At 38.0% G+C, this 15088-nt stretch overlaps 1 long non-coding RNA gene across 1 annotated transcript in view; it reads right to left on the bottom strand.

The window, feature by feature from the left end:
- Positions 1-1774: 1774 nt before the first annotated feature.
- The window catches only part of LOC127540618 (uncharacterized), a 42314-nt gene continuing 29000 nt past the window's right edge, over positions 1775-15088 (bottom strand). The window contains exon 2 of the long non-coding RNA XR_007948249.1: positions 1775-2271. This is a non-coding gene — a long non-coding RNA (uncharacterized LOC127540618). The remainder of the gene's footprint in view (positions 2272-15088) is intronic.

The following is a 15088-nucleotide window of genomic DNA, read 5'->3' as shown; positions in this document are numbered from 1 at the left end:
ACTTCCATCTGCAGATTGCTCCCCACAGTTGTTGCGGCTTTGGGTGGGTAAGGATGGGAGAACAGCAAAAAGACAGGTTGCCTCAAATTGGACTAGAAGTACTGGCTGAGCTAGCTTAGCAAAGTCAGCTCAATTCAGCTCACAAACAGGAAGCAAAAGCCAGGGAGATGTCCCTGTGGAAGTGCACGTACGTGCACATATGCACACAGTGCACAAAATATACACATGCATATATACTCAGATACACTTGCCTTCAAATATATACAAACTTGCATACACACACAACCTCCCAAACATCTGCACCCAATACACATATACATAGACATGCACACCCCCAACACATGCACACATTCACACATATATAATGATTGTATGTAATACATATAATACACACACACACACACACACACACACACTCATACACATATGCAAAGACACTGTCAGCAGACATCCATATGAGAAGTGGATGAGCCAATCACTCCTCTGGTTGTGTTTGATTTCCCACTAGATCAGCTCTTCTGCCTTTCCATATTCCCTGTCCCCCATTTCACTAGTTAGCAAGCCAGAATTCTCTTCAGTTTGATTGTAAAACTTTGCTGTTTTTAGGTCACCAAATCCTCCTGTGACTTGATTTAGATGACTAAGAATGACAAGGAGTCAAAGAGAAAGCTCTCTATGGGCTCTGAAATATCTGTCCCTTATCTAAGAATAGATTTGGAAGCATTGAGCAGAATTCTTGCCATTCAAAAGACCCAGATTGCCTTTTCCCATTTTTTTCACCCTCGAAAATCTGTCTGTCACTGAGATCCTTCCTCCTCCTGCTGAATTTCTTCTCTACACCTCCATTTTAAGGATATTCCCAGGCCAGCTATGCTTATTGCTCTGCTCCTTTCCTGGTTTCATTCCTCAATCTCTGGCATTCTCTGCCTTGCTCATCTGCAGATACCTCCTCTCCTCAAGTTTCAAGCTCCCTTTATAAGTTGTTTTCTCTGTTTAGAAAGTCAGTTTCTTGAAATCAGGAACTGTTTCTTCTTTCTTATATTTGTATTTCCCATGATTAGCACAGTGTCTGGCACATAGTAAAGACTTAACAAATGCTTATTTACTTGCCTGGATTTGAATCTCTTTCATTTACAAATAGTTACAAAGATCTGCTAAAATTAGGAGATGCTTCTTCTTATAGTCCTATTTGGCCCATTATTGTTAATGGTATGCCTTATTGATCCAATTCCAATTGGATATTAGAGAAAGAGCACCTTGTAGTGATTGTAAATTCTAAGGTGTATGAGTGGGTGAGTGAGAAATGAGTGTTTTTTGGCAAAAATACAAACAAAAACCAACCTCCAAAATCATCCAATAAAATGCCTGTTTTTATATCTAATAGGAATGCTGTAGATATAGCATCATAGGATCTTAGAAATAAAGCTGGAAGGTACCAACCCCTTCATTTTATGATGGAGAAAATTGAGACACAGAGTGATGGAGTGACTTACCAGCGTCTTATGAGGATTTGGGGTAAGATTTAAATTTAAGTCTTTTTGATTCTTAAGTTCACTTCCCTATCCATTACACATAGAGCTTATTTCTGTTTTATGTTTCTCCTAAATAATGGATAATCCAAGAAGAAATTGGGGAATAACCAAAGATATGCTGGTAAATGTTTATAGGCTCTCTGGAAAAAATACTCAATTCACTTTTACATTTAATCTGTATTCTTAATATTTTTTCCATTGCTTTCTTAAGTCTGAAGTATTAACAGACAATAAATAAACACTTTGTAAGGTTTGTGTATTGCCAAGGTATAATTCCTCACAAAGAAAATTTAACAATCAGCTCCCATGGGTCATTTGGTACAGGACCCAACACCTGTCCTGCCCTTTATTTTATGAGTTACATAATAAGATTTTAAACAGGATTCCATAGACTTTCACAAGACTTCAGGCCATAAGAGAAAGGGAGACAATAAAAATAAGGAACCCCTGTTTGAAACTGTGTCTGTCTCTCTAAATCACAATTATCCCAAAGAGTATATTAAGTTGCTCCAGTTTAAAGAAAGAGGTTGTCTTCATTGCTATGGGATTCCTGGTAGGTTGTAGATCATGAGCCTGATGCCACTTCCTTCCCAAACTCTTTGCACTGGGTTGCTGCAAATTTATTATTCTAGGCTCTTGACAAGCCTCTGACTCCATCTCACAAAATTCCACTTCTTTCTTGGGGATTAATTGCCTCCTCTTTTTGTCATCTACATTGCTAGGTTGTCAAGGTAGATTTCTGGGGAAGTAGTAAGACAAATAGTTTATGATATTTCCCCTGCCCCCCAAAAAAAACTTTTTTTTGATAGCCTTTGTCTATTACCTTAATTTCCTAATATATTCCTCTACCCTCCTCATTATAAAAATTAGTAGATTTTTAATTAATCAGAAAAAGATAATTGAAGAAACTGAGGCAGATATGCTAAGTATCTATACATCCTTCTTTCTGTCCATCTATTTATTGTCGTCTGTGCTGTCTATCTACCTAACTACCTATATATTCATCCTTCACCAGATCCATCCATCCATCATCCACCCAACCAGGTATGTTTGTGTCTATCAATTCATTTGATTCTCACAACAAAACCAAAGGAGGGGAGAAACTGGCTGAAATTATCATCTGTCTTAAATGAGGAAACCAAAGCATGGAGAGGTAAAATGCCTTTCCCAGGATGCTACAGTTAGTAAATATTTGAGGGGGGATTCAAACTCAGAGCCTCCTGACTTCTACTCAATCCCTCTCTACTGTGATCTCAGGTATTTCTATGCTATCCTTCTGCTAGTATGCAAGGTGTTTTCAAGTGCTTCATTCTGGGTATTTTTATGGCCAGTTCCTAGCACATAGTGGACACAATGATTGATTCACTGATCAATAAAATGCTATGCTTTCTCACAGGTTCATATTACTTTGCTCATGTTTGCCACTCTGATTCAAATTTATTTGATTTTTACCAAAGTTTTAAGTTTCTTTTCTTTCTTTCCCTTCCTCCCTCATTTCTTGTTTCACTGCAGATATATTCTTTCCCTCTTCTGAGAACAACTTTCAGTGCACCCTCCCTTTCCCTTTCTAGGGTAAGTTCTATTGGCAACCCCCTTTCTTCCCCTCTATTGCTTTTCCACTCTCCTACATGCCATAGCTCCTATGCTTATGAACCGACTGTAAAAATGATCCCTTCTCTTTTCATCTAGGGACTTTAAGTAAAGGTATGCTAGCCATTGCTCTGTCAATGACCTTTTTTCTTCCTATTAATAGAGCAGTTAGATAGTACAGCAGATATAGTATCTGCTGGTATCAAGAAGACCTGAGTTCAAATCTGTTCTCAGACCCTGATTAGCTGTGTCATCTTGGGCAAGTCACTTTATGCTGCTTGACAGTGCTTTAAATTCACCATGCCAGCTTACAAAAGAAGCTCAAGAGGCTTTAAGAAAAGTTGAACTGGCTTTATCCAATGTGGTTGAAAGAGTTATTCAAAAGGCCTAGTTGGCTGGATGTGGAGAAGGGTACAATTTTTTAAATGTCATTTTGAGTGATGGTGCAGATAGCGGTAAATAAGGTTGTGATGCTTCCTAGGCACAGTATGACGGTCAGAGCTCTTTGGTTGTTTTCTATAAGGGGGTTAAATTGGATTAGTAGGAAGATGCCCGCAACAACTATAGTGCTAGAGTGGAATAGTGCTGAGACAGGAGTAGGGCCTTTTATGGCTGAGGGAAGTCATGGGTGTAGACAGAATTGGGAACCTTTGGAAATATCAGTTTTTGCCACACGAGAGGCACCCACAGCAGTCCTTCATCAAGGAGACAGTGTAATAGAGTGGGTGAATTTCCTGGCACAACCAGAGCAAAGTCTTACTCCTTACTCAGTGTGTAGCTAGAATTTTATTAAAGGCCATTAAACAATCAGTACAATTATCTGGGACAAGACCTGACAAGATATACACCTTTTATACCAATACACAAATTAATATGTGCTGTGAGACCATCCCAGAGTGGCAAATTTTATTAGCCATGGCTCCAAATTTTATACATGGGTCTCCATTAAAGAGAACCAGACTATTACATAATTGGCAATGGATTCTTGAAGAAAAAGTTTCTAAAGTTCCTCTTAAAGGACCAACTATCTTTGCATCCAAACATAATATTTATGCTGTATACTCTTATGACTTAACTATAAAGAGAGTAGTCAGAACTCCTTTTCAGTCCACTCAGCAGAATGAATTGTATGCGATCATTCTAGCTCTTACTTATTATCCAGGAGACATAAATATAATATCTGATTCATCCTATTCAGTAGGTGTGGTACAAAGAATTGCCACAGCCCAAATAAAATTTGCATTTTCTAATATATATCAGCTCTTTAAGAAATTTCAAGAGCAAGTGAGAAAGCATCCAGGTAAGATTTATATTTTGCATGTCCACTTTCATAGTGGGCTTCCAGGTCCCATTTTTGATGGTAATTCAAAGGCAGATAGCCTTCTAACTATGTTGGTCAATACTCCTTTATTCTAAGAAGCCCAGGCATCTCATTCTAAATATCATCAGGCTGCTCAAGCTTTACATGTACAATATGGAATAACAAGAGAGGAAGCTAGGAGCATAGTAAAATCCTGTACAGCTTGCCTTCCTTTCAGGCTTCTACACTGCCTCTAGGGAAGAACCCTCGTGGTTTGAGACCCAATGAAATCTGGCAAATGGATGTGACCCATTATAAATCTTTCGGTCGCCTGTCTTTTATCCACATTGTGGTAGACACCTTTTCAGGATTCACTTTTGCCATACCAGCAGCAAAAGAGACAGCCCGAGTGGTCACTGAATTCCTCACACAAGCATTTGTCATTATGGGTGTGCCACAAGCAATAAAAACAGACAATGGTCCTGCATATACCTCTAAACATTTTGCACACTTTTGTGCACAGTATAAGATTTTACACACCATTGGCATACCTTTTAATCCTCAAGGACAAGCTGTAGTTGAGAGGAGAAACAGAGACATTAAGACGCTGTTCCAAAAACAAAAGAAAGGGGGAGCCACAGATAACCCTAGAGAACTTCTAAATCTAGCCCTTTATACTATTAACTTCTTGATTTTTGACAAAGATGCACTGGCTCTGGCAGACAGGTTTTATAACCCACCAGAAGGGCAGTGTCCAGTGCGAGCAGCTCCACTATCTTTAGATAATCGCCAGGTGATGTGGAGAGACCCAGAAAGTGGTGAATGGAAGGGACCAGATAGGCTAACTGCTTGGGAGAGAGGGTTTGCTTGTATCTCTACAGGTGGAGAAGGAATCAGATGGGTGCCAACGAGCCGTATTCACCTTGTCCATCGCAGAGAGACAGAGCAGACCCTTGAAATGAAGGAGAAGACCCAAGAAATATTGGGTGGTTCTGTTGCTGATTGTGCTCACCATTGAAAGAGAGTGGCAGTTATGGCGTTTAACTCATGAACATAGAAAATTGTTGGACTTCAAAACCCTCAGGAATCATTGGATTCTCTGAGACATGATAAGATTGTTGTAGGACTTGAAAACCCTCAGGAATCATTGGATTCTCTGAGACATAAGACTTGAAAGCCCTCAGGAATCACTGGATTTTCTGAGAAATGATAAGACTGTTACAGGACTTCAAAATCTGCCGAAATCATTGGATTCCCTAACACATAAAAAGACTTTTGCAGGACTTCAAAAACTTGGGGGCGGGAGGGAATCATTGGATTCCCTGACATGTGAAGCAATGGACAATAGATTGGTTTTGGACTATCTCTTGGCTGCTGAAGAAGGTGTATGTGTCTGCTGTTTACATACTCTCCTTCTAGGACTTCTGGCAATCTTTTACAACACCATGTTGATTTATATTGTTTGTTATACCGTTACTTGTGTATACAATTCATGTTTGTTATACCACATCAAGCCTGCACTGACTGTGGGGAGAGTCATCACTAAAAGCCTCTGCATTATTGCTGTGTCCTTGTGTAATACCTCCCATGCTGATGGGTTTGTGCATAATAAGACCCTTCAGCCCAAAAACCCACTAGCAAACCCCACTTCCCTTTGGTGCTTTTCACCTCCCTTCCTGAGAAGTCAGGGGGGTTGTGATCACCTCCTTTTTGGTGCTTTCACCTCCTTTCCTGAGAAGTCAGGGAGGGTGTGATCACCTCCTCTGGGGGGCTCTGACCTCCCTGAGGAGTCAAGAGATGGCATGACCACCTGTGTTCTAAAACATAAGAAAGCAGGAGATGTAAATAGCACGTGAGGCTAAATAGTAATTGGACCATACTCTATTAATATATATGCTTGGAGAAAAAATGGCCCCGCCCACTCTTTGTGCAAGTCTTGATGTGTTGTATAGGAAATGATGATTATGGTGGGTGGAGGCAAGGGGGTGGAAAAGGAAGCGGAAAGAGAGACTGCTGGCTAGCGTCTTGTTGCAGCTGCTCACATTGCTAATCCCCCTTCATCTCTGATTCCCCTTCACCTTCGCTCCTTCTTCTTCTCTAGTTACTAAGAATAAAGATCGACGATTTCCCCCTAACCTGAATTCCTGACTCAGGCTGATTTTAAAATATGCAGTCATCACACTTAGCTGTAAAATGAGCTGGAAAAGGAATGGCAAATCACTCCAATATCCTTGTCAAGAAAATCCCAAAGGGGGTCAAGGGGAGTCAGACATGATTGAATAATAACAAATTTCCAATTAGTGAAAATTTCCAGGCTATATTGACTCTCATAATAGATATTAACTTGAAGTTGGGGATAGTGGTGCTTAACTAATGGGATATTCTTTAAAATCCTCATTCTCTTTGGATGATGATTTAGTTCCTCTTAAATGTTTATCTCCCTAAATCCTTTCTGTTCTTTTGTGGTTATCTTTTGATGTTTTCCCATAGACCACAGATTATTCTTTCTCATGAAAAAAAAATCTATAGACATAGGAGAATTGATTTCATCATTTCATCTTTTCTTGATATTTATAGTTATTTATCTTGTACTTCTGTTGCACTGTGTTTGAAAATGGAAAGAGCTATCATTTCTCTTAAATGCACTTACCTCCAGCCCCTCCCCAAATCTCTCTTTTATTGTTCATCCATCTTTTTGGCAATGGTTAGGCTCAGATTTTCCTGATATGTTGTTTTAAGTTACTTATTTTTATTTTTAGTTCTTGAAATATACCACTCCTAATTCTCCTGTAATTTTAATGACTGGTATTATTCAAATCATCTTACTTTCTTTTTTTTAATTAAAGCTTTTTATTTTCAAAACACACGCATGGATAATTTTTCAACACTGAGCCTTGCAAAACTTTGTGTTCCAAATTTCCTTCCCTTTCCCCATCCTCTCCTTTAGATAGCAAGTAATCTATGTTAAATCAATATGTGTAAACATATTTGTACAATTCTCTTGCTGTACAAGAAAAATCAGATCGGAAAGGGAAAAGATAAGAAAGAAAACAAAATGCAAGCAAACAACAAAAAGAGTGAAAATGCTATGTTGTGATCCACATATAGTTTCCACAGTCTTCTTTCTGGGTGTAGATGGCTCTCTTCATCACAAGATCATTGGAACTGGCCTTAATCACCTCATTATTGAAAAGAGCCATGTCCATCAGAATCGATCATCAGATAATCTTATTGTCATGTACAATAATCTCCTGGTTCTCTCATTTCCCTCAGCATCAGTTCATGTAAGTCTCTCCAGGCCTCTCTGAAATCATCTTCCTGAACAATAATATTCCATAACATTCATATATCGTAACTTATTCAGCCATTCTCCAACTGATGGGCATCCACTTAATTTCCATTTTCTTGCCACTACAAAAATTGTCTTACTTTCATATCTGAATGTCTTCCTTGTGGATGCTTGCAAAGTCTGCCATTTGTCGTTTAACTTGTTAAATTTAACTACTATATTACACAGCTTGAAGCATAGTCTTACTATCCTCTTTCCACTCCTACTTATTCTGTAGAGTCTTCTGATAAATTTTTGTGAGATCATTTATTTATTCCATTAATCCATCATAGAAGCCATTTATTCCAATTATATATCATAGACACAAAAAGCAAAAAAAAAAAAAAAAAGCCTCACATCGTGCCCCCCCCCCCCCCATAATGAAATAAATTGTTACAAGTTTTTGATGAAATTACTTTGTACTTTTTTGGATATCAAGCTCCCCCCAAACTTAAATACCACAAAACCTGAACATGAACAGTTGCATGTATACATTTCTTTAGTAAAAACTAATGTTTATATTACTATTAAGAAAAATGGATCTTCAGCAATTTTAGATAAAAGAATAGACATTTAGTACGGAGAGCTATTCAGGATGAAGAATTCTCTTGGGAAGTCATTTTTTAAAAATCAAAATCAGTGTAAATTGTGATAATAATCCAGTGAATAAAATTTTTAAAAGTATCATGAAGTGGCTTTAAGACCATGACAAAACATGTCTTCAGTGGTTCCTAAACCAAGATTCCAGGTGCTTTTCATGTGGGAATATTGGAAGAAGTTGAAAGTAGAGATACAGAATTTCTGAGCTAGAAGTTAAAAACAAAACAAAACAAAACATATATGACCTCCTTAAATATAGAGCATAAAAATACTCTCTATTTTATAGCCACTTAAAAGAACCTACAAAACCCCAATATCTGTGGAGGACAAACCAATGCAATCCTCTGAGATTGCTTCATTGAGAGAGAGAGAGAGCTCTTCGTAGTAGGATTAATAATATTGATGATTCAGTAGTCTGAGCCTTTAAAGCATGGTGTTATATAATATGGACCTGGAAAAGGAGAAGATGACTGGAAATCAAATTTCTGGGTAAGACTCAAAAGTGCTTTTTCATATTTTTTTCATACAAAACAATTTACATATGAGGATTTCCTATTTGGGATGTTCCTTGGAAGACCAACTGTTTGGGCTTCCAGATATCTGGCAAGTTGATGGTAGGCTGTAGCTCAGTACAATATTTACTATCATGGAAGTACACGCTACATGTAATAGAACATTAGGAATGGGTTATGAAGCCAGAATTGCTCCTCCCCACTTAATAGCATTTTATTTTTTTCCCAGTTACATGTAATTGTTTCCAACATTCATTTTTGTAAGATGTTGAGTTCAATTTTTTTCTTTCTTCCTCCTTTCCTTCCCCCCTTCCCAAGACAGCAATCAATCTGATATAGGTTATAAATCATTTTAAACATATTTCCATATTAGTCATATTGTGAAAGAAAAATCAGAACTAAGGGGAAAACCATGAGAAAGAAAAACAATGAAGAAAGTAAAAACAGTATGCTTTGATCTGCATTCACTTTCCATAGTTCTTTCTCTGGATGTGGATGGTATTTTCCATCACAAATGTATTGGAATTGTCTTGGATCACTATATTGCTGAGAAGAATTAGGTCAATCACAGCTGATTATCACATAATCTTGATGTTACTGTGAACATTGTTCTCCTGGTCACTTCACTCAGGATGGATTCATGTAAATCTTTCCAAGTTTTTCTGAAATCTGCCTGTTCATCATTTCTTAAAGAACAATACTATTTCATTCCATTCACATATCATAAGTTATTCAACCCTTCCCCAATTGATGGACATCCTCTCAATTTCCAATTTCTTGCCATCACAAAAAGAACTATAACAAACATTTTTGCACAGGTAGGTCCTTTTTTGCTTTTTTTATGGTTGCTTTAGAATACAGACCCGGTAGCGCACATGGTAAACTGTCTGCACAGTTTTATAGCCCTTTGGGCATAGTTCCAAATTCTTCTCCAGAATGGTTGGACCAATTCACAATGCATTAATCTCCCAATAGTCACACATCTTCCAAGGGAGGCCTTTCATGTATTATCATCTTTCCTATTCTCCTGTTGGTCAGGTTCTTTTTTGTTGTTTGCTGGTCCATTTCTTGACTTGGAACTTTACATTAGAGTTGGACTGCTCACCTGGGGATGGGGACTGTTTCAGACTTCAGAATTTTTTTGTGCTGATGTTTTCAGAGCTAGTTTTTGGAGTCTGCATGTTTTTGGTGCTTTCAAGGTGGTATGATTCTGGGAGGTTTGTGGTCACTGATCTCCTTATGCTCTGGTCTTAGCTCATAAAAGGACTCTTCTTTCCTGCAGCTCTGGTTCTTCTCTTGATCTGGAATTGTAACCAGGATCCCTGTTCTCCTGCAACCCTGAGTGCTAGTGCTTTTCTAAGCTCTGGAACTGTGATCAGGGAAATCCACAGCAGCGTTCTAAGACCAGTGTTGTCTTAGGGATGTGAAGTCAGTTTCATTTGTTACTTTACAAGGTCCAATTCCTAGATCTCCTTTTCTTCTTCTTTTTTTTTTTTGCCTCCAAATTTCCCTAAACAGACAGTAATAGCAGCAGTCAAGATGTAGTGGTTATGTTTCAAACACAGTTTATAGGCATCTATGCAGAAGTGACTATATGTGTGCATGTGCACATATGTAAGTATGAGTAGCTCTGGGGTTAAAGTCTAAATGTTCTTTAGATTAAACTGGAATATGAGGTAAATGAGGTGATTCAGATCAATTTCAATGGGTTTATGATAGAGAGAGCCATCTGTATCCAGAAAAAGGATTATTGGGATTAAACGTGGATCACAACATAGTATCTTCACCTTCTTTGTTGTTGTTTGCTTGCTTTTTGTTTTCTTTTTTTTTTTTTGGCTCTTTTGATCTGATTTTTCTTGCCCAGCATGATGAAGGTGGAAATAAATATAGAAGAATTGCACATGTTTAACATATTAGATTATTGTTGTCTAGGGGAGGGGGTGAGAGTAAGAGAGGGAAAAAATTTGGAACGCAGGGTTCTGCAAGGGTGAATGTTGAAAACTATCTTTGCATATATTATGAAAATAAAAAGCTATTATTTAAAAAAAAAAAGAAAAAGAATATAATGGTTAGAAAATGGCTCAGATTTTAATCCAATTGTTCTCCCTTAATTTCCGAGTTTTATTTAATTCTCAGGCTCTGCCATTGCTTTTGTTTCTAGGATATTTACATAGATAGAAGCCTGTGAAAGCACATAAACCTATTTTCTAGAGGCAACCGGATCTTTTCAAGCTGGAGTCACCAAAGGCTTGTCTGCAAGGCTAACTACCCATGACATATATGATCAGACCACTAGATGGCGCTTCAAGCTCACTGCTGCTACTACCCATGTCTTAACCATTTCCAAAGCCTCAGACGGGCTTATTTGAAGACTAATTCTACAAGAGAAAGGCTAGTTGTTCATTCATTTCAGTTTGTATCCTATTCTTTATAACCCTATTTTAAAATATTTTCTTGGAAAAAGTATAGGTTTGTTATTTTCTTTTCCAGTTCATTTTACAGACGAGGAACTGGGGACAACAGGGTTAAGTCACATGTCCAGAGTCACACAGTTCGTAAGTGTCTGAGGCTAGATTTGAACTCAGAAAGATCAGTCTTCCTGCTTCCAAGTTCATTACACGATCCACGGTGACAGAAATTGTCCCTAATGGAGATCTCTAACCACTCTAGTTCCCTCTAATCACTCTTCCTTCCTTTTCTCCCTGGCCCCTCTATTCCAGACCACAGAAGGAGGACTCATTCACAAGTAGATAACTAATGTTTAATTGAAACTACTGAACAAATAATTAAAAACCTAAATAAATTAGATAATTGAAATAGTGAAAGGCATTGCATTAATTTCCCAGTTGGATTGTATTGGTCTGGATTTTCCATGGTTTCCTCCTTATATGTTGTATCTTGGTCCTAGACACCCAGTCATAGAGATAAACACCTAGTTCTCTTTTGTACCCAGCGGGCTTCTTCTCAGAATGACAAGGATAGGGAAACCGGGGTTGGGGGAGGAGTCATTATTATTTTTCTGGAACTCATTCTTCATGTCTTACTGCATATTCCAAGATAATCACTGTAAGAAACAAAATATCTTACCAAGAACTCCACTGACTCACTGATGAATGCAGAAAAGATTTCTTTTTACATTCTTGCAAGAATGGGTGTCTAGGTTAGTAGATCACAGCTTTGAAACTCCGAAGGCAGATTTTATTTCCTATCCTGAAACACCAGTCCTTCCCCTGATTCCCCATTACTTGGAAATTACAGAAGGTACACAACATAAATTTCCACCACTCATTACAAAGCCAGTCTTTGATCCCAAAGGAGCTTCCAATTTGCAAGGGGGAAGGGTAACAGAAGAGAACTAAGAATAGAGAAGAAAGTATTCTTTTCAAATCTCAGTCTCTCTCCCCCCCTCACTCCTGATTACAAAAGTTAATCCCTGTCCCCAAAGAGCTTGCATTCTTCTGGGGGGGACGATAAACTCCACTCTTGATTATTCTTTGATGTCCTTGTAGATTTCAGGTTTCTAATTTGTTTCATTCCTCCAATTTAATTTTCATAACTGTGGAAAACAAATGCCATCCATTTTTCACATCACCTCTCAGCTCTCCAATAAGGACTATTCCTTTTCTAGGGCATTGCCAGGAAAAACTGAAATCCCATGAATTAGTTTGCTAGTCATTGGAGATTCTGAGGCCAGTGGCCATCTTGCCTTCTAGAACATACCCCTTCCCCAATTCCCCTCATGCTTCTCTGCTAACTCAGCTGTTGTATCTCTATTTCTTTTCTTCCTTGGAGTCTCTATAATTTTATGTTAGACTAGAGGCTAGGTGATAGCTTTCCCCCTCAAATTATAAGAGTGATATTTTGAACCCCATCAGACACCAGGGCCTCTTGTGTCTCCAGAGTCCTCCTAAGAAAACACCTCAATTTTTTTAAAAAATGTCCCCCCAAAAGCAAAATTGCAATGGTTCTGGTCATCTCTTTTAAAATGACATACCCCTACGTTCTCTTCCCTTTGTGTTTTTTATTTATGGACTTATGGAATCCCTGAGCTAACTCTGGAAGGGATTTCAGAGGCCTTTTATTCCACTTCCCTCATTTTACTGATGAAGAAACTTTGGTTCAGTTAGAGTAGGAGACTTAACAATGATCTCAAAAGCAAATATTCATATTGCACTTCAAGGGCTGCAAAGCATTTTACATATGTTATTTCATTTGATCCCCACAACAACCATTTGATGCTCTGCTAACAGAGAATAACTGACTTGGCCAGAGAGTAAATATCTGAATCAAAATGGAACCTCTCTTTTAGATTGTAAAATTTATGGTATCTCTTTGGAGATTGTAGAATTTTAAAGTATCTCTTTAAAGATTATAAATTTCAAAGTATCTCTTTAGAGATTGTAGAATTAAAGTATCTTTTTTTGAATTATAGAATTTAAAGTATCTTTTAAAAGATTTAAATTATCTTTTTAAAGATTGGAGAATTTAAAGTATCTCTTTAGAGATTGTGAAATTTTAAAATATCTCTTTTAAATTGTAGTCCTCTAGATGGTGCTTCGGTGTCCAGAACTTGGCTTATTCAAGGCTATGTTAGTGAAACACTACCTGGCCCAAAAGAATCTAATTTCCAGAGGGCAGGAGTTGTTCCATTTTTGTCTTTGTCTACACAGGGTCTGGAACATAAAAAGTGCTTAACAAATGATTGTTGAAATTGGCAATGCAAAGAAGAGGGCTCATGTGTACATCTGTTTACTTCCAGCCTCACTAAGCACAGTAGAGCTAATTCATTGTCAGATGGTCGGCCATAGCATCATAGGAAGACAGTGGCTAAGACACATAAACTTGGCTTTGGTAGAGAGGGCACTTATCTTGTGGAACTGGTGGACATTTCAAAGCATCGATGTAAATAAGCAGTATCGAAAGTAAAGCTACTTTCTGTTCTCCCTTTGGGAAATGGCAAAAATAAAGAGAATGAAAAATATTTTTTACCATTCATAGCTTGACAGCTTCTGTTTTCCTGGAGGCTGAAATCTTTGCGTTTGAGACTTAGCATTTTGGGGGCTGAATTCCTCACTAAGCCCCCCTGCAGCAGAAGTACACAATGTCTTTCTTTGTGAGCCTCAGAAGCAGTGTTCTCATAGAAAGGCTTATAAGCTGGTGAGTGCACCAATTTCCTGGTAAAAAGGGTGGCTAATAGATGCTCAATTCTGAGGAAAGAACCAATGGGCAGTGCGATGAAATACTACACAGCCAGCTGGGTGAGAGTTTTCCTCCACAGGCCTTTTTAGAAATGAGATGTATCTCAAAAGGAATGATTAAGCAGATTGCATTCCTCAGTTATTTAACACTGGAAAGCCTGCTTTTACAAACTGCTGTACTACATATTATGGAAATTGCAAGTCCAAATGTCTAGATTTTCATTCTTTTGTATGCTGCTTGCTGTTGAATATTTCAGGATTCAGAACATTCAGTGAAGGAAAAAAAAAAAAAACCTAAGGGAGATACCATAAAGAAAATAAACATAATTAACATGGATGTTTTGGTTCATCATGTTGTGCCAAAGTTCTCTTTTATTGTCCTGACTCAGTTTCCCTAATAGTGCTGACTCAGTTTCCCTAAATTGTGCTGCATCAGTTTCCCTGAATTGTTCTGCCTCAGTTTCTAATTGTTCTGCTCAATCCTGCAAAAACACCCCTCCATTTTAATCATCAGGATATTTGATAAGGAAAAAAGATCTTATAGTTTAGAATATCAGAATGCCTCTCCCCATCCCAACCTATCAGAATATCAGATACTGTTTTATCAGATGCCTCTCCCCATCTCCGGTGCCTCCCCCCACCCTGTCAGAGTCCCTTTCGCGCTCTTAGCACCCTGACTCTGCCCCTGCCTCTGTCTACCTCCTGTATCCGAACCACATGTATATACGTCATTGAGAACTCACATGGTTTGCTGGATTTTTGGAGACGATAGCTCATTCAGTCCTGGGACCAAACCATGGATCCATTTGGTCCCAGTAAATCTCTCCCTTTCAAATAAAATATTAAATACTCTCTAATCTCTATCTTGCCTCAGTTTCTCTGGCATTATAATCACTGGAAGATACTCTCATTTGTTTCTTTTCTAATCAAACTTACACCCACAGTTTTGATTATAAGTATTAGATTTAGGAAGGGATAGAACCATAGAGATCAATGAAATCATATTTCTAATTTCTAATCATAATATT

Source organism: Antechinus flavipes, chromosome 6 (assembly GCF_016432865.1).
Source record: "Antechinus flavipes isolate AdamAnt ecotype Samford, QLD, Australia chromosome 6, AdamAnt_v2, whole genome shotgun sequence".
NCBI classification, from domain to species: domain Eukaryota; kingdom Metazoa; phylum Chordata; class Mammalia; order Dasyuromorphia; family Dasyuridae; genus Antechinus; species Antechinus flavipes.
The sequence above is the reverse complement of the archived record's forward strand: the minus strand, read 5'-3'. Positions and strand labels throughout refer to the sequence as shown.